Source organism: Rousettus aegyptiacus, unplaced genomic scaffold (assembly GCF_014176215.1).
Source record: "Rousettus aegyptiacus isolate mRouAeg1 unplaced genomic scaffold, mRouAeg1.p scaffold_m13_p_4, whole genome shotgun sequence".
NCBI classification, from domain to species: Eukaryota; Metazoa; Chordata; class Mammalia; order Chiroptera; family Pteropodidae; genus Rousettus; species Rousettus aegyptiacus.
In genome coordinates this window covers 66,802,158-66,826,440 of record NW_023416307.1, presented here as the reverse complement: position 1 = coordinate 66,826,440, position 24,283 = coordinate 66,802,158, and the positions used below count along the sequence as shown (strand labels likewise).

Genomic DNA, 24,283 nt, shown 5'->3' with positions numbered 1-24,283 from the left:
AAATTAAAGAAAATGAAGAAGAAATAATGACCATTTTTACTCTCATTAGAGAGTCTTAGATCTGGAGTGTTAAGCAAGGGACATCTGCTTCCATGCATTGGTGGCCTTTCTCCAAAGTGCCCTCCTTTTCCAAAATACCAGATCCCAGCTTCATTAGAAGCAGCGCAATGTGGATCTGGTTCCTGAAAAGGCACCAGATTGTGGAATCTAATTGTGGAACACAAAACTATTTGCCAACCACCCATGAGCTGTTTACAACTGACCTTCAAGTATATCTTGCAATTGGTTCTGTCCTTATTTTCTCTTCGGTTCATTGATATTTCAAAAAGGGATTCGAGTTTTATTTTTCTTACCACTTGATCACTAGGTCTCTGATGTCCTTCACATGTCTGAAGTGACAAACTTGATCATGTGTCAACATGCTATGTCCATGCCCTTTGGATGCTGCCTATTTCAAAAATTGTTAGAGCTTAATACATTTGCCAAATCATAGCCTCCCTTTCTATAAGACTGTGTGATTGATTGTCAGACTTATCACTTCTAATATGTCTTTGTTAATTAAAAAAAAAACTGCCTTATTCTTATTTGATTACAAAATAATAATAATAACAATACTACTACTAATAATAATAATAACCTGTAAAGACTAAATAGGAAGATTATTAAAGTCACATTTTTGATGAAAAAGATAGCCCTCAATTTAAAGAAAAGTACATTTCCTGAAAGAGTAATATGTTAACTAACTAGTTCTTCCTAGCTAGTTCGAATTTGTTAATCAGATTAAACAGAGGCTTGCACAGAAGAAGGAGGGAAAATGAAGTGAAAATTACAGAGTATGGCACCCTTCCAAAGAAAGATAAAGATGAAGAGCTAAATTGTTGGACCTTTGGATGCAATGGATTAGTAATGTCAAAATAAAGGGAAACACTAATAAAAGATCTACAAGAACAATTCAAAATATTTCAAAATTTTGCCTAAGGCAAACTCTGGAAGACCAAAACATACCTCGAAAAGTTTGTCAGTGGTATCAGAGAATTTATACCGTATTTTCTCTAATGCAAACAAGTAAAAGGAGACATGCTGAGCTGCATATGAGGAATATTTTCTTCCTCTAGTATTTGTAAAATTATCAAATAAATGCATTTTTTCCCTAACTTTTTTCTAAATATGTCTCTACTTCCTGTTTAGGAGTCCTATAGATTTCAAGCTTTAGTTGGGATGCCAATACAATTCAAAGGAAAGGCAGCTGAGCTAACTTGCTTTATTGCTAGTACCTTTAGAAAATTAGAAAAAAAAATGGAAAAGAAGTTATTAATCCACACCTTAAAATTAAAGAGGTTGAAATGATCAACTTCTACTTTTGGCAATATTGTAGTGTTTGTGGTTCTATATCCAGCCTGTTGCTTTCAAATCTAAATACTGGAAGAGCACAAAAGGAAGGCGTGTTTCAAGATCAGAGGATTGCTAGGGCACCCTTTGGCTTCTCTGTGTTTACACTAACCTTGCTCTGACTATCAGAACATTCTGTCACATTAGTTTAAATCTTTGCTCCATTTTATGTTGCTGAAAGGAACAGGCAACTTGTTTTCAAGGTAAATCAGTGATGAAGAAAACAGAAAAATTATAGACCTACTGATTCCTTACTGATTTGGAGACAAACTCCAAATTATAAAAAAAATTATTTTGGGCCATGTTAGAAATTATAATAACTCTCACAATTGGTAATATGAGGTGTTCTAATTTCCTAGACCAAAGGTGTTGCTGGAAATTATCTGACTCCCAAATTTAAGAATATATTAATTTATTCAAAAATTATTTATTGAGTACCACAATGTACTTGGCACTCTTATACGACCTGGGGGTGCAGCAATGAACAAGAAAGTCTACATGCAAAACATTTTTACTGGTGTGTGTTGGGGGGTGGAGGGAGTGATAGAACATGAACTATAAGTAAATAAACAATCAAATAGGAAAAATACCAAATTGTGAAAAGTACTGAGGGAGTGATTGGATCACTGCTTAAAATTTAAAGGACAAGGAAACTTAGGTGATATTTTAAACTAAGATCTAAGTAACAAAAGGAGTCAATCAAGCAAAGATTAAGAGGAATAGTTGGCATATGGCTTCTGGGTGGGAATACCCAGAGATATTAATATATAAGAGAGTAATATGCACTGTAACTTTATTGTAGTACATGAGAGAAAGAGTTCTATAAGAAAGGTCATGAGCTATCCAGAGGGTAAACCATGTAGGACTTTGTAGCCAGGATATGGAATATAAATTCATTCTAATTATGATGGAAAGTCATGAAGGATTTTATTTAAAGGCTAACATGACCCGATTTATAATTTTAAATGTACCATTGGCTTTTGTATGAGCTGTTAGCTTAACCACAACAAACGTTTTAAGATAAGGAAAAATAGATGATTACTTCTTCAAAAATGGTCATTCTCTTTTGTTCATTCTCAAATATTTGAGTGTCAATTAGGGACAAAAATTGTACATCTTGCTAGAGGTACAATGAGAATTAACTCTAACATGAATCTTTACTTTCATGGAGCTTACTATCTGAGAAAGGACATAGACATTAATTAAATAATCACACTAAAGCTATATAATGACCACCTGCAAAAGTGATTTGAAGAAAGGAAATAAGGTTATATCTGATTATGTAATAAAGAATTCAGATCTGACTGGAAAGTCACTGAAAGCTTTACATAGGCTGTGATCAAAATAATGAACAGAAGAAATAAACCAATGACCTTTACCTTATGTTCAATGAAGATTTAAGCAGACTTCAAGCAGAAGGATGCCATGATTCAATGTGAGTTTTAAAGTAATCATTCACTCTGGCTACAGTTAAAAAATAGATTGGAGGAAGAACAGAATGAATGTAGAAGGAAGTATTGGGATGTCCACTTAAGAGATAATGGTAGCTAAGAATAGCATGAAGGTAACAATGAAGAGAAAAACAGATTCTGTGGATATTGAGATGATAAAAGCAATTAGTGTTGGTGATACTTTAAAAGAGAGAGAGAGAGACAGAAAGGAATGGCCTGAGCAAGTGGATAAATGATGACGCCATTTACTGTGAGATGGAATAGTGAAAGAAGACCAGGTTTGAAGAGAATGACCGTGAATCCGGCCATATACATAATGAATTTGTTATGTCTTCAAAATATCCGAGTGTTAGGTCAGTAGTTGGATATACTGATATACCAAGGATGAGCTCTGAGCTAAAGAAATAAATCTGGGCATCATCACAGTAACCAGACTAAGGATGAGTTAAAATTTCCTACAAAGAGACTATTAGAAAAAGACCTATTTCTGAGTTTTACGAAACTCCAGAAATTGATGACTCATTACAAAAGAAACTGCTTGGAAAGAAAATCTGGAAAGGTATGGCCAGAGAAGCAACAGTTGAAGGAAGTCAAATAATGTCAAATGATTATCAAGAACTGTGAAGAGACTGGGAGTTTTATTTGTGTCCAAGCTAATAAGCTAGTCTATTACTATAGTACGATTATTGGCAGAAGATATGAGAATCCTGGATTAGAGAAAAAAGACTTTGCTGTTCATGATTCACAACAAAAATAGTCGCAGCAACAGCATAATGTTCTTGTTGTCTCCTCATGTCCTCTGAGTCCCATGAGAGATGCGAAGTGCCCATGATAGGTACCTACCCATGCTGGGTTGAATTACAGGAAGATTAACCATTTTTATAGAATGGTAAAAGCAAGTGTGCTCTGTATATGGAGGAAAATGTTACCTTATTCCTCAGGATTTCTTGCTGTAAACACAACCCTGAGAAAGGCCCAAGTAAATAGACAGGAACTTACCTCCTTGGCATAGCCAGAAAGAACATACAGGCATATTTAGTATTTAGGGCTCATTGAAGATGGCAACTTCCAATAATGATCCTGAAAAGACAAACAAATTGAGGACAGAAAAAAATCACAAATGGATTTAGCAAAATGGAGATTATTGTTAACCTGTTTAGAGATTATTTCATCAGCATGGTATGAAATGTGAAAATATATTATAGTAGGGTGAATGTGGGGTGTGGAAATAAAGACCACAAGCATACAATAGTTTCTTCAAGAAGTTCAACTATAAGAAGACGAAAATAAGAATGGTAGCTTGAGGTGGTGTATTAAAATGAGGGATGATGTTTTTGTTATAATTCTGGTCTTGAGTATGTTTAAATGCTGAAGGAAATGATCAAATAGAATGTTCTATAAACATCAAAGTATAAGTTTTCATTAACCTTGTTAAGTTTTCATTAACTTTGATTAATAAATTGTTATGTGATAAATTATATCCTGTCCCCAAAATATATTGAAATTCCGAGCTTCTGTACTTCTGAATGTGAACTTATTTGGAGGTAAAGTCTTTGTAGATGATAAAGATGAGGTTACTGGGACAGGCTCTAATAAAATATAACTATGAACTTATCACAAGAGAAGCTTTGAGCACAGAGACAGACACACATAGAGGGAAGATGATGTGATGACATAATGAGAATGTCATCTACAAGCCAAGGAACCTCTGAGGCCACTAGATGTGAGGAGAGAGGGATGAAACAAATTCTCCCTCACAGCCCTCAGATGAACTAACTCTGTCTACATCTTGATTTCAGATTTCTAGCCTCCAGAACTGTGAGAATCAATTTCTGTTAGTTAAGCCACTCAGTTTGTGATACTTTGTTACAGCAGCCCTAGGAAACTAATATAGATATCCTTTTCAGAAAGACTGAATTCTGAAATTAAGAAACAAAAGCAGAGGTTAAAAGCTTTTGAAAACTTTATTTCACTGCATTTCAACAAGATAATGGTCATAATGTACCTTTTTCTTTTCTTTTCTTTTCTTTTTTTAGGAGTGTATTCTATTGAGAGCACTACTAAAATGTTGATTCTTGGAAAAATCTCAAAAAAAGAAAATAAAAGGAAGGGAAGCAAAAACTCTTGCAAAATAATCCCTTAGCAAAATGAGAATTCAATATAAAATAGTTTATTTAATAGATATTCAATTATAAAACACTTTGCATCTGTTAATATAAAATTTCAGAAGAAAATGGTGAATACAATTTATTTTAAATCTATGCAGAAAAAAAGTTAGATGGTAGGGGGAATGGCTTTCTGAAATAGTCTAAGCCAGTTTGTAGGAACGGAAAGTTTAAACAGTAACTCCTCCAGACTTTAAAAAAATTACCTAACCATTATAGTTTTACATTTCCTCATTCTCACAAAAGAATTATATTAGATCACCTCCCAGAATGATTATGGGAATTACTTTGAAAACATGTTTTAGTATAAGTGCCTTTTCTTGCACAAATTGAATGCATGCTGAGGATCTCTTGCTCTTGAAATCATTCCTGATTATCTACCAATGTTCTTTTATATGGTTTGTATGCCATTGGCACAGAGGTCAAGCTTTTTCTTCATTTATGTTTTTTCTTATTCTAGTTTCCCTGAGTAGGCCTTTCCAAAGTTTGCCTCAGATTCCACCCAGGGCTCTTTAATTCTTTCAGAGAGGATGCTCATCCATTCTCACAGGTTCAGCTACAGCCAAAGGAAGCACACATCTACATCTATAGCTGACTAGGGCTCTCCAGTGGGTCAACTGCAGTCAGTCTTCTACAAGTTTAATATAAGTCAGTTTCTACAGTCCCTGGTTCCCAAACATTTTCTTTATTTGATAATTATGATTTATTTGAGGAAGAGAAAATATCACAGACTTCCTTTGGCTAATAGTCTTTGGGACATTTCTATTTAGCTCTTCAAATGCCTACTGACATCACATGAGTTTCCACTGGTAGCAGAACTGAGACATAAATAAGTGCAAGACTCTGACCACATGATCAGAGATATATTCCAGCAAAGTCAAAGGTAAAGAGAATATTCATGGACAACCCCCAGGAACACATATTCATTTGAGCAAAAAGAAGAAAGATAATTTTTCCAAGTTGTTGAAGTCATTTCAGATTATTGCCAGCTCCTAAGAATGTACATTTCTGTGATGAAAACAAAACCAAACACTCATAGGAAATTTCACAATTAGCTATCTGTTTCCCTTGCTCTTTAAAAAAAACATTCCAGGGTTAATAATGAAGGCTACACCCTCATTGTGCAGGTCAGTGCCTATCAAATAAAAAATAGTCCAATTATCTGAATAAAATCTTCATACAAAGAGCAAAATAGCAGACATACCAGCCTAGCCTTGCACACTGGCTATGTGCACAGCATAACTTCAAAATAGCCTCTGGTCATAATAGTGCTGGAAATATGTTGAGGTGTTTTCAAGACAAATAAAAGATGAAAAGTTCATTTATTTATAAAAATAAACCCATCTTAACTTTTCATCTATACAAGTATGCTTTTGTGCAAAGGTTTGCACTTCAAAAAAAATATAGCTTACATTTAAGAGCTCGGCAATATTAAGGTCTTAAGTTACTAGAGCTAGTTATGTCTTTATTATTATTATTATTATCATTATTATCATTATTATTATTATTATTATTATCATTTAAAAGCTATTTGGGGTATTAGCAACTAGGGATATAATAACACACACATTTCAGTATAATTTTATAGTCCATATTGTATTGTTTCAATTACATGCATTTGAGTATAAATAAAATCATAGAAACTAATCTAAATATTTTTTCCCATATAGCAAAAACTAGACTTCAAGGACAGAGAGAGAGGGGATTGATATGCTGTATAAAAAATAATAAAAATATTTTTTATTTTTCTTTTCTCAAATCAGCAGACTAGAGGTCACTCAATGTTTTTTCTTAAATTTAATCCTCAATATATTATATTCATAGAATAAAGTACTATGATCATTATCAGTTATTTTCCAGTAGTTCAGCATTTTCTCAAGAGAAAAACATGCTATTAAAATTACATAGGATACTTATTATACTTATTAAAAGAAATGGTTACTTAAATCCATTTTTAAGTGCATGGATTTTATTACTTAATTGTGCTTATTTATATTATGAATATATTCAGTTTTAAGTATGTTAAAAGAATATTTATAATACAATGCTATCATAAATATTTTGAAATATAACCGAGGAATATCCCAGAGCTCCCTTAATATAATGAAGAATAATGTAATGTCTTGGCTATTTTTTTTTTCTGGATTGTGATATGCTTCTCACATTGTTTTCATTGACAAGTTATATGAAAAATAAGAAATGGGGCCCATTAAAATCCAATATATACTTTTTTCATCTTCCTGTATGGAATCAGTGATGACTGCCCTCTTATGGCTCAATGAAAACATTTCCTTTGAAATGACTCATTAGGTGAAAATAAAAAACTTTTTTTCAGAGAATAAAGAGGCTGTGACAGATGTGAATGTCATCTAAATAACATGGAAATTGAAACTGTGGAAAAAGGAGAAAAACCCTAAGGGAAGACATCATAGAAGAAAAACATTGGGCCAATATATAAAGCTTGGGAAATGTCACTAGAGTCAGGAGAATCTATATGTCAGAAAATGTGTGAAGTTTTGGGTATATTAGATAAATTTCCAGAGACCAGGCCTTTATGATACATCACAGTGTAATGAATCTATGAGGGAAGGTAAGCAAAATTGTCCTTTTCCTTTTTTAAAAAGTACAGATATATTATAGATTCTATTTTTAGATCTTTACACAAAAATTCTACTTAAGTTTTTTGGACAATGTCTTCTGACTATACAATAACTGAAATTACTAAGATTGTTGTTCTTTTCAACATGCAAGAATCGTGGATTCCACTTCTATAGTTCCCTTTCAATATAGCTATATTTTAGACAACACATACATTTCAGCCATGTTGCTTGTGCTCAAAATACCCTTAAAATATCTTCCAAACCTGTAACACAGCCTTTTGAATACCTCGAGTAGTGGCAAACTTTCTTTTGAAAATATGCTTGATCTTTTAAAACAACTATATAAATATAGTTTATAGTTTAGAACTATTATACACAAAATAATTTTTTGAAGATTAATTAATAGTCCTCATCATTTCTTCTTTATTTCTTTTGTCACCTTTACCTTTCCCCCATTCAAATACCTAACCAGATGTTCTTAAACTGGGCTACACTAGAATGCATTTAAAATTTAAAATTTAACTTTGGGTAGGGAACACACAATGCAATAAACATATGATGTGTTATTGAAGTGTATATACTTGAAACCTATATAATTTTTAACCAAGTTCGCCCCAATAAATTTAATAAATTAAATAAATTTAATGAAATAATAAAAAATGAAAAATGAATTTTAAATACTTTTACCTGTAATGTACCTCTGGGGTACAAATACACACCAGTATTTTTTCAAAAGCTCCTACAGATGATCCTTTGGTGCATACAATGTTGAGAAAAACTGATTTAGAGAATTTTACATTTATTGCCTCAAGGAAGTAATATGAGAGAACTTAAAAAAAAAAAAATCTTGAGTCTCTATCTTTGTGCTTTGGTAGTCTACACCTTAAGAAAAAATCTGAACGTGTAAAAATGTCCCTGAACTGGGAAAAGGTAGGAAAGATGAAGGAGTATCAAGAAGAGAGGGTAAAGACAAAAGAGGGCAAGGTAGATATGTCACAGCTAAAAAAATGTAAGGAGTATTGACCCAGCATTAGAGGATTGTGTAGTTACTTAACTCAGTCTAGATAGAGGATTCCAGCTCCACCTAAGTGAATGCCTTAATCACCCACACCAGGGCTTATATTAGCTGTTTTGTTCCATCAAATCCACTGGCAACTCTCTTTTCATAGCTCCCCACGTTCCTCCCGGATAAGGCAGGTCTGACCTTGAAAGTCTGGGTCTGTCCTATCTCTAGCAAACTAAATTTTGCAGCTTCTACATGTAAACCTCAGAGAATTGAACAAGACAGTCTTTTCTTACATAATCACTTATGTCAAATTTTTAGAAAGAGGAGACAGAAAAAAAATCCAGTTTGGGGAACGTATCATGGAGGTTTTTCTGTTTGTATTTGTCTTTAAAAGGATCCACAGACAATTAAATGTTTCATAATTATTTAGTGTTTATATTGCAATAGATTATCTCACTTAATAGATGACAAATATAGAGAATAATCAGGAATCATCCTTAGTCACAAAACAAGACAAGGTCTGAACCTATTCTTTAGCTTATGAAATCTCTTCCATTTGGGAACTGAATTTTATGCCATCTGGATCCAAAATGAGAGCTTGCAATGTCAGGCAGTACTTGGAAGAAACAGCTGCATACAGTTCACTCTGAAACCCTCATAAAAATATATGGTACTATCATTTTTTTTTTCTTTTTAAAAATGTTTTATGAGATCCCCCATAGTATCTTTTGCTAGTCTTGCTGTAAAAATAATGTTTATGGTGATTGAATATACTTTCAGTAAATAGCTTCTGTGCCTATCAAATGACTGTTTTTCTTCTGCATTTAATCACCTAGGAGGAAAGAAATGATGGCAAACAGATTTCACTGCTTTAAACAATATTTGTTAAAGAAACACTTTTGCCCTAGAGCATCTTGCTCTGAAAGTAATTTCCTGGTCACTGCTTTGAGGCCTTTGCCTTATTATTTAGGATTTTCTTTTTTCAACATGAATCAGCTCTTTTTTCCCCTTGTCTTGCCTCTATCTACATAGCCTTGTAATGACATCATAGTCATTTAATATCACAGTGATAGAATAACTTTCCCAATGTGTATGTGACTAACCAGTCTCAGATATTCCTGGTCTGGTGATGTTATGAGTATCCTCTTTTGTATTCTTAAGAGTACAATGACCTTTTAGTAAACTATGGATTCATATGGCTCTGTGTAGCTCGACTTGATTATGTGGCTTTTGAAATTAAACCTTTCCTCTGCTGTCTTAGAAACATGTTACCTAGAATTAAAATGTGATATGTCCCTGAAATTAATCTATCAAGTGAATTGACACTAACATTAAATAATCCAGTTTTCAGTAGATTTAATATATAAGGTTTCATGTGGATTTCAGATAGATCTTATAAGCTCTAGTAATAATATTTACAATGACAATTAAAAAATGCAACCACAAGTATTTTGTGATTTTATACAAAGAAGATTAAATGTCATCACTGATTGATAAAAAATGAGTCATAAGAAAATGTTTCCAAGGGGAAACCAACCATTAGTCGAATGAAATATAAAATAAATTATAGTTTCCTGAGAACTAACCCAGCTATGTAAGGAATGCTGCTAACTAATATGCAACAATATTTAAATGAAGAGAGAATATCAGTAATAAATCTAATTTTTACAATGCTAATATTTTGATTATTTTGGATAGTATCACTATTTTTCTATACCAACTGCTCTGTAAATACATTCTCAGGATGAGTTAAAATTCTGCCTTGGAAAAATAACACGAGAAAATTATTTTATTTTTATAGTAATATTTGTGTACCATCTGGATTGATGAAAAACTTCATAATGATTTTATAAACTGAACGATTCTTACCTTCGCTCCTCCTATATGCTACCCAGCTACATAAATTAGGCCCTCATCTTTGATTAATGTCTTTCTCACCAAATGTATGTCTTTACTTTTGCTCTTTAGAGATGTCCCCAAAATACTAGTAACAATTTTAACCAATCACCTCAATTTGAGAACATTTATTACTTTAAGAATACATGTAACAATACAATACTGTGTAAGGCAGAGTTGGATCTAGGGTGATGGTGACTTCTGAAGAATGCAAAGACATTACTTAGCATCTCACTCTTTCTGCCATTGCTGCATCATTTAACTCTTGACATTTTACCCTCTGGATGCAGCAAAGAACTGGTTCTCTGTTGTGGTAATCCTAGCAGTTTTTGCTAGTTGTATGACTTCTGCAAAACAACCAGGCTGTACTAGAGTCCCCTGGCATATATTCATTGGTATGATACATTTGCTCCTCTAATCTCTAGCAAGCAACGAAAAGTGTTAAGGTCGTCTATGCACTGGTCTTCGGAGAGTGATGAAAGCCAAGAATTAGCTGCTGTCATTTATAATACTGATTGGGTCATAAGTGGACCTGGAAAGTAAGGAATTAGAATTAATTGGAAAAAGAGTTTAGGGGAAAATAGATCTTTTTAAAAATATTTTCTGAAATAAGTACAGAAGATGATCTGAGAAACAGGTCCATTTCCCAAGTTCCAAAAGTGTAACTTCAATGAGGCAAAGGACAAAGTCTTTGTGTCTTCATAATTTTCTTTTTTAATTAACTTTTACACTGTAGCATTTACAATGACAAATGCCAACCACATGTGTGTGTGTGTGTGTGTGTGTGTGTGTCTAAAATAAATATACTTGACAGAATATTATTCTGATCAACACTTCCTACTTTAAAAAAGATATTTATTAGTCATTACTGACAAATATCTTAATACAAAATAAAACAGACTTTAGAAACCTACTGTGTTTATACAAGACAATCGACATGATCTTATTTAGTTCTAAACTAATTCTTTGTGAGGGTGACGTAATGCCAATTATCAGTCTGTTCCCAAGTCAATTTTTCAGTGTCCAAAGTATACAATGGGGAGACTGAATATTTTCATAGAAATGTGTTTTTTAAAGCTGTACTTAAGAATGATGACTGTGTCATGTTTTTTTTACACTTCAGTATTAAACAATATCTGCTAAAAATAGAGGTGTGAATAAAGGCTAGCTGTTTAAAGAATACAGCTCATGGATAAAAGCAGTCCAGGGTTGATACACTGACATTTGGTATCACCAACACGAATAGTGGCAAGCATGCTATGAAACACACTAATGAGATATATTTTCCATTTCTACCCTAATGTCTAACTTCTTAAATAATTCTATCATCTATCAAATAGTTATATATAACCAGTAAAAACTTTTCACTAAGATTAATGTTCATAAACCTCAAACATTTTTCTGTACTTAAACAAAAAGAAAATGTAAGCTACCAAGACAAACTGCAATTTTATAATTCTTCTACATATTATTAATAGTCAATGAAAGACAACTGGCCCTCATAAGCTTGCATTTTTCTTTAATATTCCATTTGCCAGGATCACAGACAATGGTATCCAAATTATTAGCAACCAATGTTGCTAGAGGGCTTGCTGGCTGGGTGATGTTTGGATGGTTTTCAGGTGAATACAGAATGGAGTTTAATAAAGTTCCCAAAGGAAAGGTCATTCCTTAATTAGGGGTTAGGTAATGAATGACCTTATAGCCCACTTTACTTGTCTCAGAGATGCTATAAAAAGTTATGTAAATTTGTAAAGCCCTTTCTAATTTTCCAGTGTCACATTTTATCCTCATAAAACTCTGTAACGTAGGCAAAGCAGAAAGTGTTATCCTTAATGCACAGTCATGTAGAATGAGCCTTAGAGAGTTTTGATGATTTGTTAAGGTCTCCAGATTTTCAGTGTTGTAGTTGGAATTTAAACTCATGTCATAATATGTAAAACATAAACTGGTTAAAAAGGCAAAACAAAACAAAAACATAACAGGATAGCAATCATTACCCTCCAAATGTCCATCATCCCAAGACTGTCTGGGATTGCAAATATGTATCCTCTTAGGTACGATCATGGATAAACTGACCCAGATATACTGCCCCACAAAAAGGTCTCAATGTATAACTAAGAGTCTATATGAGCCAGAAATTCTACAATATGCCCTCAAAATGTTTGTGGCCTAATAATTATAATACAAAAAAAATGTATGCAGAGAACATAAAAAGACAAATATAAGTATTAAAATAATTTTGGTATGAACTTTCATGGCTTTTTTATCCTCTTTCCAAACATATTTTATATTTGAAAACTTCTAGACCTTTGATCACCTCACTAACAGAAACTTCTATGTAGAAAGAACTGTCTGGAACATCCAAAATGAGCTTGGTCAGCCAAATGAAAAGGTTTGTGATGGAAACAGACTCTTCTTCCTGACAAAACAAAAGTGTCCACTTACTGGTGCTCTCTAATATTTAAAAGGAAGAGATGAGAACAAAGAATGAGAAAAGTTGTGAGCCCTTTGTGAAGGGGAAAGAAATTATAAAACTCACATATAAATATCCTTCAGCATCCCCTAGTATTGACCTCATAACCATGGCAAAATAGTTTACATCTTATTGGATTGAATCATCTATCTATCTCTGCCCCCATGTCTTTCTCTTTCATCATTGTCATTGATTAGAATGTCCTCCTGGTCATCTTTAAAGATCAAAATATGCAACAGAGGTGCCACCAATCCTTTACTTCACACCTGTGACAGACATGAAGGAACTCATTCCTCTCTACATTCACATCTAGGCTGACAAAAAACATGAGAACTACTGGGAATTTTCTATCTTTATCTCTTTATATACACTATATGCATATGTATATATATATATATATAATCATCTTTATATATATAATCATTTCTATATATTATATGTGTGTGTGTGTATATATATAAATGATTATATATATATAATCATTTTTAAAATAATAGAAAAAAAAAGATCATTTTCTCCACACCCTCCCCCACATTATTTACTCTTGCCCATGACAGAGGAATAATTAGTGAGATTGAGATAAAGGTCACTCACTGCTCATGCATGACCAAGCATATTGACTCTTGCTCTCATTCTGGAATTTACCCACCTATAAATAGAGTACGTTCATTTCCCATTCCTGTCCTCTCTGCTGAGTTAAAAGTAGAAGATTTTTTCTTTTACTCTTGCTCTCTCCAGATTTCTCTATTCTACCTCAATGGGTTGTGAGGTATCCTGAGTTCTCCAAGCAGCTGCTAAAAGATCTGTTCTGTCGACTCACATCTCTCCACTGGCAAGACCCAAAGCTTATTTTTTAAGGGAAAAGTCATAAGAAGTCATATTTTGGCCTCAAATAAGAGAGATATTCTGCAACCTAATATTCTTATCAATAGAGGTGATGTTATAATACATTGATTTAGTCTCACAATCTTTAACATTAGCCTAGGAAGTCGTTATCTATTAATTAGAATTCTCAGTCAAATTGAAATCTATTTGTCAATTCTGCTGTAGATCACACTTTTCCTTTGAGGACCAGCTTATTTCTACTTTTTAAATGAAACATCTCCTAATTACTTCCATTTATCTTAACCTCTCATTACTAAATTTCAATGACCTTCATGGACTCTATCATTTATTTACTACTTAGGACAACCTAGCTCATTACATGAGCTGCATTTTCAAATATATTTTCTCTTTCTCTAAGTGAATCATAAGCCCACTTAGGGGAAGCCCTGCCTCTCATGTCTCTTTATACCTCTTGGGTTTAACATTCAATGCTCATTTAATACTCTCTGACATTAATGATAAGATTCTAAGAAAATTACCATGACAGACGATGGTAACAAATGATTTGTGTACTGAATTACCCTTCATTTATTTATGCATATCAGCCTGAACTTTCAACCTTTTAGACAGATTAAGTAAAGCAACATAAGGAACACTTCTTTAGGTGAGCTGCAATTATAAGGGTGGTTAGAAGTTGACTCTGTCTAAAATAGAAAAGGCAGATATATCTTCCTAAATAGAAAAGGCAGATATATCTTCCTAAATAGAAAAGGCAGATATATCTTCCTACAGAGAAAACACACTGATGCCTTTGAAACTAATGAGTTAGAATTTTATTTTTATTCTGGCATCTCTGGCAAATGCTCTAAGAAATAGATTTTCCTGAATGTATAGAGATTAAAAATGGAAAAAGTTTGATTAAAAAATAACTAGATAGTTCTGAAATCTCTAGACAATATTTATGGACAATATCTTTCCATGTCTGGACAACATCATAAAGAACTATCAAAGTAAAATTTGGTACAATCTATGCTAAGGACATCTGAATAAACTATTTTCTCTCACCAATCTCCTCAATAAAAATGCCTTTTTAACCCAGATTGTCATTGAAATTGCCAACCCAGATCACCAATTCTCCCACTGATTCACTCTATAACCTTGAGCAAGTCATTCTACCTTGAGTTCATTCCTGATTTTAATAGCTGTACCATGAAAATATTAATGCTTCCCATTTTCCGGATCTCATGAAAATGTGTTCTTCAGGAAAAAAAAATGAATAATCACAAATTTTTGCTTTCAAATAAAAGATTATGAGAATACTACCTATGAGAGACAAATATGTTAGCTAATTGGTCAATGGATTTAACTTGTTTTATAATTTTAAAAACTTAGTAAACATAAGTTCTGTCTCTGTAAATAGACCTACTGAATTTATATGAAGCCCTTTATAAGTTTTCTATGGAGAAGAGAATTTATCCCGTACTTTGCATTAGAAAAAGATAATAAAAAAAAATTATGCCATAAAAACAGAATGAACATGCTTCTGTGTCCAGAATCTAGATAATATTTAATATGCAAAGTTAGCAGCAAACAGAAGTAAAGATAGTTAATCATACACCACCCTTGGTATATTTAACTTATGTATTTACCCTCCTCCTAGCGGCTTAAGTTCTTGTGCAGACTTTTAGTAAACACTGTCCAAAGTTAATTCTAAAACTCACAAGCCAGCAAGATAAAATCACATAATCTTGTTCCTAAAATATGCTAAATTTTAATATGATATTAGAAGAAGAAAACAGAAGGATAGTTCAATCAATAACTCAAACTTTAAAGCACTGCTGAGCAATTCCAGAAACTTCCCAGTATGTCTGTATAATCTGAATGCTTTTGGAACATGAGCAGATGACCCATAGAAACATATTAGCAGAATGGAGAAAATCTCTATCCTTTTAAAATTACATTAGAAAGTCAGAGTAAAGGACCTAGAATCAAATCAAGAAAATGTTTTAGAGAAGTCTAAATAATTTTTTAATTCATCGATTTATGAATTCCTTGTAACTGACACTAGCATTCACCACTCTCTGAGGTATTACATTGTTCCCCTTTGTCTTTTTTTCAGTAGCTATTAAATTAATATCTCAGCATAATCTTCCTAACTAGTTCCTTATCCTTCTGAACACAAACAAAAGGGTATTAATTTCACCTAAATTTCTCTGTTAAAATTTTCCCCAGCTATTCCTTGTCCTTCCTCCTTATCTTCTCTCCTTTTCAATGCAATTACAACTTATAGCTATAATTTACTTCAGTGGAAGACCTACTGTGTGTCACACACAATATACATTTAATCCTCCAAAAAATTCTATGAGTTTGGATCTTATTTTCATCCTTATATTTTAGATAAGGAAGTGAAGTACAGAGAGTACAGCTTCTAAATGATGAGGGCTGTATTTAAAATGTAAGCTGTCTGATTGCAGAGTCCACATTCTTAATCAAAATGCTATATGATTTTGTACCAATAAAATATCTGTAGTACTTAATTCTCATAACTGATTTCCCTCTCATTACTCTGTGTTTAGCCTATAATTATTCATTGCCTGCAGTACCTTTTAACCATGTTGTTATCCCAAGTTATGACTTCTCAGGTGACTACATCAGTTTTTATACAAGCATGTTTTCCCACATTGGTAAATATTTAATAAAGTGCATTTTAACAATTCTTATAAATTTAGGTAAATAAATCATCTCTGAATGTTGAATATATTCAAACTAAAATTTCACTAAATTCTAAATATTAAACAATACTTATATGTACCTGCATTATTGCTTTTTCCATAACATTCAAACTTTATTATTTTTCTTTTCTCATGGATAGTATTTTTCCTACTTTTTTGTTCTCTTTTTTCCATATCCTCTCCCATTCCTTTTGTTCAAGCACAGGACCATGGGAAACAAACAATATTGTCTAAATTTTTAGCCTCCGTGTCTGGACTGATTGATCAATACTATTTAAAAAACAGCCAACTAGTCCTTGGATTGTGTGATCCAGTTATTAGACATAATTTACTAAACTCCTTCTAGTAATTCTGGCTTTTTTTTTAAATAACACTTGACATTTTTAATTGCCGTATCTATTAACACAGCAAGAACAATCTGAATTATATCAATAATATAATAATAATAATAATAATAATAATAACCTCTCAGCCTATTTATTTGGGAAGTAAAATATGTATTTCATGGAAGCAAGAATCTGTCAGATAACCAATGTGTAAACTTAGAGAACTATGAAAAAGCACACATTCATGCTCAGTTTAAAGTGTCTCTCAGAAATTTACAATCCTATAAAAATAGACAATAAGTTTAAGTAATATTATTCAGTTCACTCTCCAGCCTTTCTTATCAAGCCTCTTTTTACTGACCAAGAAATCAATGCACAGAAGATTGTATATCGTTTGTTAATTTTTTTAAAAAAAGTCATCTACCCCAAATTTCCATGTCATTTACAGACTATTTCTTCCATGCTTCTTACAAATCAAATTTTGTCTTAAAATAATTCTCAAGACCCACTTTATGTATGTATCTAGCTATTTAGCTAGATAATCTAATCAATATTATATTAAATTTCTGTATAAGTCCTGATACTCATGAAACATTAGCAATGAACTCACCACAGTTTTTAATATTAATTACTATTAATTCATGACATTATTTTATCCACAATAAAAATAACAAAGGCACACTATAATTTCAACTGCTACATTTATTGATGTGTTTTCTTTTAAATGATAAATGCATAAAACTCTAGGAATATAATAATTTTTTAAAATTACTTTACAAAAAGTAAATTAAAAAATCAAAACTTTTCAGAGAAGCAGTTGTCTTTAGTGGAAAAATATCAGCAGTGAGTTATTTAATGAAAATAAAGCTCTTGTTTAGGAACTTCCTGTGTCATGGAAAATGCTCAGGTCTCTAAGCTTGATGGAAATTCTGATTTAGTTATGGGCAAATGTTATTCTCTACCACCTACTCTTCTTTACTGTTTTGTTTTTTTTTTCCTGCACGTCACTCCACCTGATAGTTTGGTTAGGAAATATTTTCTTGGCAAGCATCTGTCTGGTTTAGGAAATTGTATTTCCTCTCCAGGTGAGGTCATAAAGTTTTTCCATAAAGAAAAAACACTCTTGGGGCACTAAGGTGTGAGTCCATAAAGGTTTGGTGATAATGGGGCCAAAACAGAGGTTAATTCAGTATCATAATGGTATTTTAATAATGTTTTAAAAAATATAATATTGCTTGAAATGTATGCTTATCACCATGGTGAATTTAGCTGGGGTTTAAAGAGGCATATTTTAGTCATTTCTTTCCAAGACTTATTTTAAATGTTAAGCACATCTTTATTAATAAAATTAATACTATTCTCATTGGTTAAAAATTGAAATTACTGAGAAGCAAAGTATTGGAACAAATCACCCATCTTCCCACACTAAAAAGGTTTATATTATTCTTTAAGCATATTTTAGTCATTATATGCATAAAACAATATAACTTCCAAAATAGAAACAATAATATAAAAGGTAGGAGACTGATGAAAAAAAAAATACTATTCAACTACAGCAAGTTTCCATATGTATGTTATTTGGACATTTGGATTATGACATTAACAAAATAGCTCATTTTTGTCGCTAATTTCAACTGTCCTCTTCATCAAACTTTTGGAGTACTTTCTGAAAAAAAAGTGATAGAAAATAGAAAAGTTTTTATAAGTCAAGCAAAGGGTAGTTAAAGAAAATGACATTAACGAGGCCAGGATAGTCTACAAACTAAGAAATCGACCTCTAAAAAAGTGACATAAGTTATCTTATAGTAATTACTATGATTTATTTAAGTTTAAAGATCCCTTTGCCATTTGTATCTTATGTCCAGTTCTATCTTAATGCTAATAATTTTTAAAATTTCCATTACATAATGGCTAACAGCGAAATCCAGAATGAAGTTTCACCATATTGAAATTGCCAGGTGTTACAATATTCGGATTGTATAAATATATTTCAAATTTAATTCACTGTTGACTTTCAGCAAAAAGCTCCTCTTTTATAATCATTTCTAAATCTCTTCAACTATTTTTAACCAGAGAGATATTCAGTTATTAATAGCACTCCAGCAATAGAACAGAAGAGCAATGAGTGTGTAAAATATATATCAAGGATCTGGTCCATAGTGACAGGCACATAGTAAGTGTTCAATAAATTGAGTTTTCTTTTCTTTGTCTTTCTTTCTGACTTTCTTTCTGACTTTCTTTCTTTCTTTCTTTCTTTCTTTCTTTCTTTCTTTCTTTCTTTCTTTCTTTCTTTCTTTCTTTCTTTCTTTCTTTCTTTCTTCTTCTTTTTCTTTCCTCCCTTCCTTCCTCCCTTCCTTCATTTCTTTCTTTCCTAAAATAGGCTTGCTTTCTGTTGACAGGGCTTGTTTTACTTGTTTGCCATTTTGTTCTCTTTAACTAACCCAATGCTTAGTACAAAGAGATCAATATTTATGAGTAAACAAATCAATAAAATAGAAGAGTAATGAAATGATTTAGATTTAGAAAGCTCAATTTCTTTAGTTTTATGTATCTTCAAAATCATGAGAATATACATTTTGTTGCTTAATAAATTGGTAGTTATTTTAAACAGAAAAGTATTTTTAATTTATTGCCATGAAATTGACCATCTAGGAACATGTGCCTTGTCTACACTAAGTTTTCAGGTACCCCCAGAATACCATCACAGATTTCTGTGCAGATATGCCCTGAATTGAAGAGTATCTGAAATTTTAAACTTTTAAATTATTTTTTAAAGGACTTACATATTGATCAACTCAAAATGAATATAGGGCCTTGAATAATACAATTGAACTTTTATAATATTTTGAAAGCCAATCTTTGCTGACAGTTATTTATGTGGGAACACTGATAGTATGTCCAAAATCCACACTGGTGATCTATAGTTCACTTTTATAAATTTGAAGACTTACTGCAATTTATTCTCATGCAATCTTTGACACCACTGCCTTCACCCAATAATTTCCCATCAGAAAAAAAGAAAACCTATTTTCACCACATTTCAATGAGTTTTGATTGAAAAAGTATACTTCTGGCCACAAGCATCAGTAGATTTTATATAGGTAGTAAATGGCTTTTGAAACTAAGCCAAGCCAGTGTTATCCAGGGATAGAGGTAACATAGACTTGGAAAATCCATCTGCTATACCACAATGATCTTCTAAATCTTAGTACCAGTCATGTCATATCTTTCTTTGAAAACTTCGGTGACTCCCTTTATCTAACAAATAAGTCTAAGCCTATGTTGTATGTTAGGATAGAGCTCAGGGGTATATGCATAGAGACCTGACTACCAAATAGACATTTTATTTTTATCATGCATTTTAAAGTTCAGAAGTAAAGGAAAGGTAGAATGGCTGCAAAATGCCAGAACAGATTAAAGGTTGCTTGCACTTACTCACATGAAACTTTTGTCCTCAAATTCTTGTGCCATGATTGCAAGTTGCTACTATGCCTTTATCACTGCATGTACAATCCATGCAGGAAAAAGTGCAAGGGAGTCTTCATCTTGCCCAGTTGTCTTTTCTGGTCCAGTCATGTCCCCACTGCCCAACAAGGACTAGTTCCTGCATTCTTCTCTCCTTAAGCCTTCATATTTTCATTGCACATTTTCATTTTTCCCTCATGATCTTGCTTCATATATCCCTGAGACACCTGAAGCAAGCAATAAAGAACTTTTGATAAACTTCCATCACCATATCTTCTCACCTACAAGCTTCAAGACTGGATAGTTCTCCAAAACATTAGGGATAATATTCCTTCTATTTCATCTATCAAAGAATATTGCCCCCTGTCTCTTATTATTTCCAGTCAACGAATATGCATGCTGTCATTTCCCTGTATTAATTTAAAAAAAAAATTACTTTTATATGGAATGACATATGAATTATAACTGATTTCAATACTTTTCTTCCCATTTTCTCTTGACATCAGTTAAATCAAATTTAATTTCCACCATTTTGCTAAAACTCTGGCCAAGTTCACCCATGATGTGCACGTCACCAAATCCAAAGATCATTTTCAGTTCTCTTCTAGTTTGTATTATAACATGCATTTGAAATAGTTAATTCTCCTATTCTCTTTGAAACTTTCTTCACCTGACATTTAGAACACCCCACCCCTGGTTTTCTTTCTATCTCACTGGTTGTTCCTTCTAAGTTCCCTTTGCTAATTCCCCTCCCCAATTTGAAGTCTTGATGTGGGAAAGCCCTAGGACTTAGCTCTTTATCTCTTCTCTTTTTCTTTATCTACATCCAGTCCTTTAATGACCTTTGATGATCTCAATGTTTTGAAACCGTCTTTATGTTGACAGCATCCAAATAAATATGTACAGTCGAGATTTCTCCCCTGCCTAAAACCAAATGTCACTTTGACATCTCTATGTGAATGTCAATAGGCCACTTAAGTTTTACAAGTCCCAAACCAAATTCCTGATTTTCACACTTAGGAAAATAAATAAACAGGGAAAATAAGACAATCGCCAAAACAAAACAAAACAAAACATAACAACAAAAAACCCTACTTCTCCTAAATCTTCCTTTCTGGAGTTTTCAATAAATAATCATAACATCCTATGATTAGGTTAGGATAAACTTTTACGGTTTTCTTCAACTCCTATGTTATTCACACACCTCATATGCAATCTCTCAGAAAATCCTTTATCTTTAAAATACAACACACCCTGACTCTGACTACTTCTCTCCCTACCTTCACTGCTAAGAGATTTGTCTGAGTCACTAACATGTTTCACCTGGGTGACTTTAATAACCTCATAACTTGCCACCCTACCATCAATCTTGGCCCATTACGGACTACCACCAAGACAACAGTCAGAGAGATACTGTTAAAAGCCAGTCAGAGCTTGTCATTTCTTTGCTCAGAACTTCCAATAGCTTCTAATCTCACATAGAATGACATATCCATAGGATTCTAGAGCATCTACCGTGTTTATTCATCTCTGACCATCTTCCTTACTATTCTTGATTTTCCTTGAATATACTAGGCACATTCTTGACTCAAGATATCTTCCTGTCCTTTCTGCCTTGAATTCTCTCTCCCCAAAATTCATGACCATCCTATTTAAAGTAAACACTTTTCCTACTTGATTTTTCCCCCCATAATAGTTAGGTAACATACTTTATATTTTACATTTTTTTTTCCTTTGGTTGTATTGAATATCCTCCATTCACGCATTAGTTCATCCAGATTTGAGACTATGCCTATTTTGTTTATTCTATTATTGTACCTCCAGTGCCTAGAATAGTGCCTGGATAAGGATACCAATAAATACTTCTTCAAATAATTAAATACATGAAAAATTATGTAATATGGACCCCCTCAGAAGTCTTAGAGATATGTGTTTTCCTTGGACACATCATTTCTGTGAAAAAATTGGGGTTTTATTTGTGAGGAAAACAGGTTGCAGTATGTATTGTGTTGATAGCCAACAGAGTCTTCCACATAGTCTTCTAAGAAATGGCCCAAGCTAATACTTTTTTGCTCTCTCTCTCCCTCACTTACATAACACAATTATTTAGCGTATCAGGCAACTGACCCTTTTTCAAGCACAACATTATTTTTTTACATTTATGAAGTTTTCCTCAAGTCCTTTACTGTCCTAAAATCCACTCTTCATATCTCTACATGAGAAGTCTCTGACATTGTATGACTTACTCCACTCCCCTTTCTGAAGAACCCACGTTCAACTTGAAGACCCCGTTCAGTTATTACATCTTCTAGTCAGCCTGCCCATTCCCTCTGTGATCTCTGGTGAAACTTCTACTTATATCTTCTATTACTTTACCCATAGTGCTACACCTGTTATTTCTGACTTCTTAACTATAAGCGATAAGCTTCTGAAAAACAGGAACTCCTTTTGTATTCATTTCTTAATTTTTATTACATTAGAATTTGTTCTATATGAACCCTTATTTCCCCCTAAATAAATAAAAGTGAATTTCAAAACTATTTTTTTTTTAATATGTCACTTAGAGTTATTCTATGTTTAACACAGAATTTAAATATGACTTTTCTTTTAAGACTATTTAGGGCTTTAAAGTCCTTTAATTTGCCCTTGCTTCATATAAAAATTTTTACTTTTCCGTTCTTAAGTCCTCTCTATATCCCCCTGGCTCCTTCAATTTCATTGTTACATTTGCTTCTACCGCTGCTCCACTTAAATCTTAGGCTAACAGGCAACAACTTAAAAATAAATGATTCACTAGACAGCTGGGCAGGGATAATTTAGGCCAAGCTAAGCTAGGTATAGTTAAAAAAAAAAAAAAAGCAAAAAAACCTGAGTTAATTGGGAATGAAGCTAGTTTTCCCCAAAGCATTCAACTAGTACAGTACCTAGTACATAGTAATATCTAGTGAGTATTTGTTGGATAAATGACTAATTGAATTATTAAATAAAATTAATGTAAAATAAGAAACAGTGAAGTATATAGGGAAATTCTAAATATGATAACAGTGGCATTTCAAGGCAATAGTCATTGAATGGTAGTTGAGACAAAACAAAGAGGAATTTGGAAAAAAATATTGAAATTAATCTTATAACTTATAATTTCATTTAACTCACAAGTGAATTAAAAATTAAGGTGAACAAAATCTTGAAATAAAGAGAAAGAATAGGTGAATTTATATTATCAAATACATTCTAGAAGAGAAGAAAGACTAAACAATAAATAAATATTTTATTAGAAGGTGATAAGTACTACAAAGAAAAGTGAAATAGAAAAGAAAATTAGAATTATTGGATTATCCCTAGAAAAATAATTTTTAAAAAATTTATCAATGGCTTTCTATCTATATGTTATGGGTACTATCTCTTTTATACCTTTACACATTATAAAGGTATAAAATTTTTTATAATTTGTTATTTATACAAGAAACTATTTTATTTCTTTTTATCAGAAGTAGAAAATATATATATATATAATTTAATAACAAAAATTGTTATTGTTAGTTTTCTACAAAATTGAGGTTATCCTAAAACAAGATAATTTTCTGGGAATGGAAGGAATTTCATTGACCTTAAGAAACTTGAGGGGAGAAAAAATTCTAGGCAATAGATTCATGCAAAAGAGTAGTAAAATAAGTCTTCTCAAACCACCAATTGTGCCATGTTATTTTCTAACTGAAATTACTAGCTTCTGATTTTTGGCTTTTATTTATTGTAATAGTTCCACACTATGATGATGCTAATAGTGGCTTTTAATCTTAAAAATATTTCAGTCTCATTCTTCTATCTCATACTTGAACCTAGAAATAAGTATCACCTTTGAAGCCTAAAATATAATGAAGTGATTTGCTTATAAATGTTTAACAACATTTGGTTCTTTGTGTTTGTGTTTATTGGGAAAGAACCCTAATTTGTA

At 32.3% G+C, this 24,283-nt stretch overlaps 1 long non-coding RNA gene across 1 annotated transcript in view; it reads right to left on the bottom strand.

Annotated features, from left to right (window-relative positions):
• Positions 1-3,886: 3,886 nt before the first annotated feature.
• Positions 3,887-24,283, bottom strand: part of LOC107514121 — a 55,075-nt gene continuing 34,678 nt past the window's right edge. The window contains exon 3 of the long non-coding RNA XR_001597684.2: positions 3,887-3,920. This is a non-coding gene — a long non-coding RNA (uncharacterized LOC107514121). The remainder of the gene's footprint in view (positions 3,921-24,283) is intronic.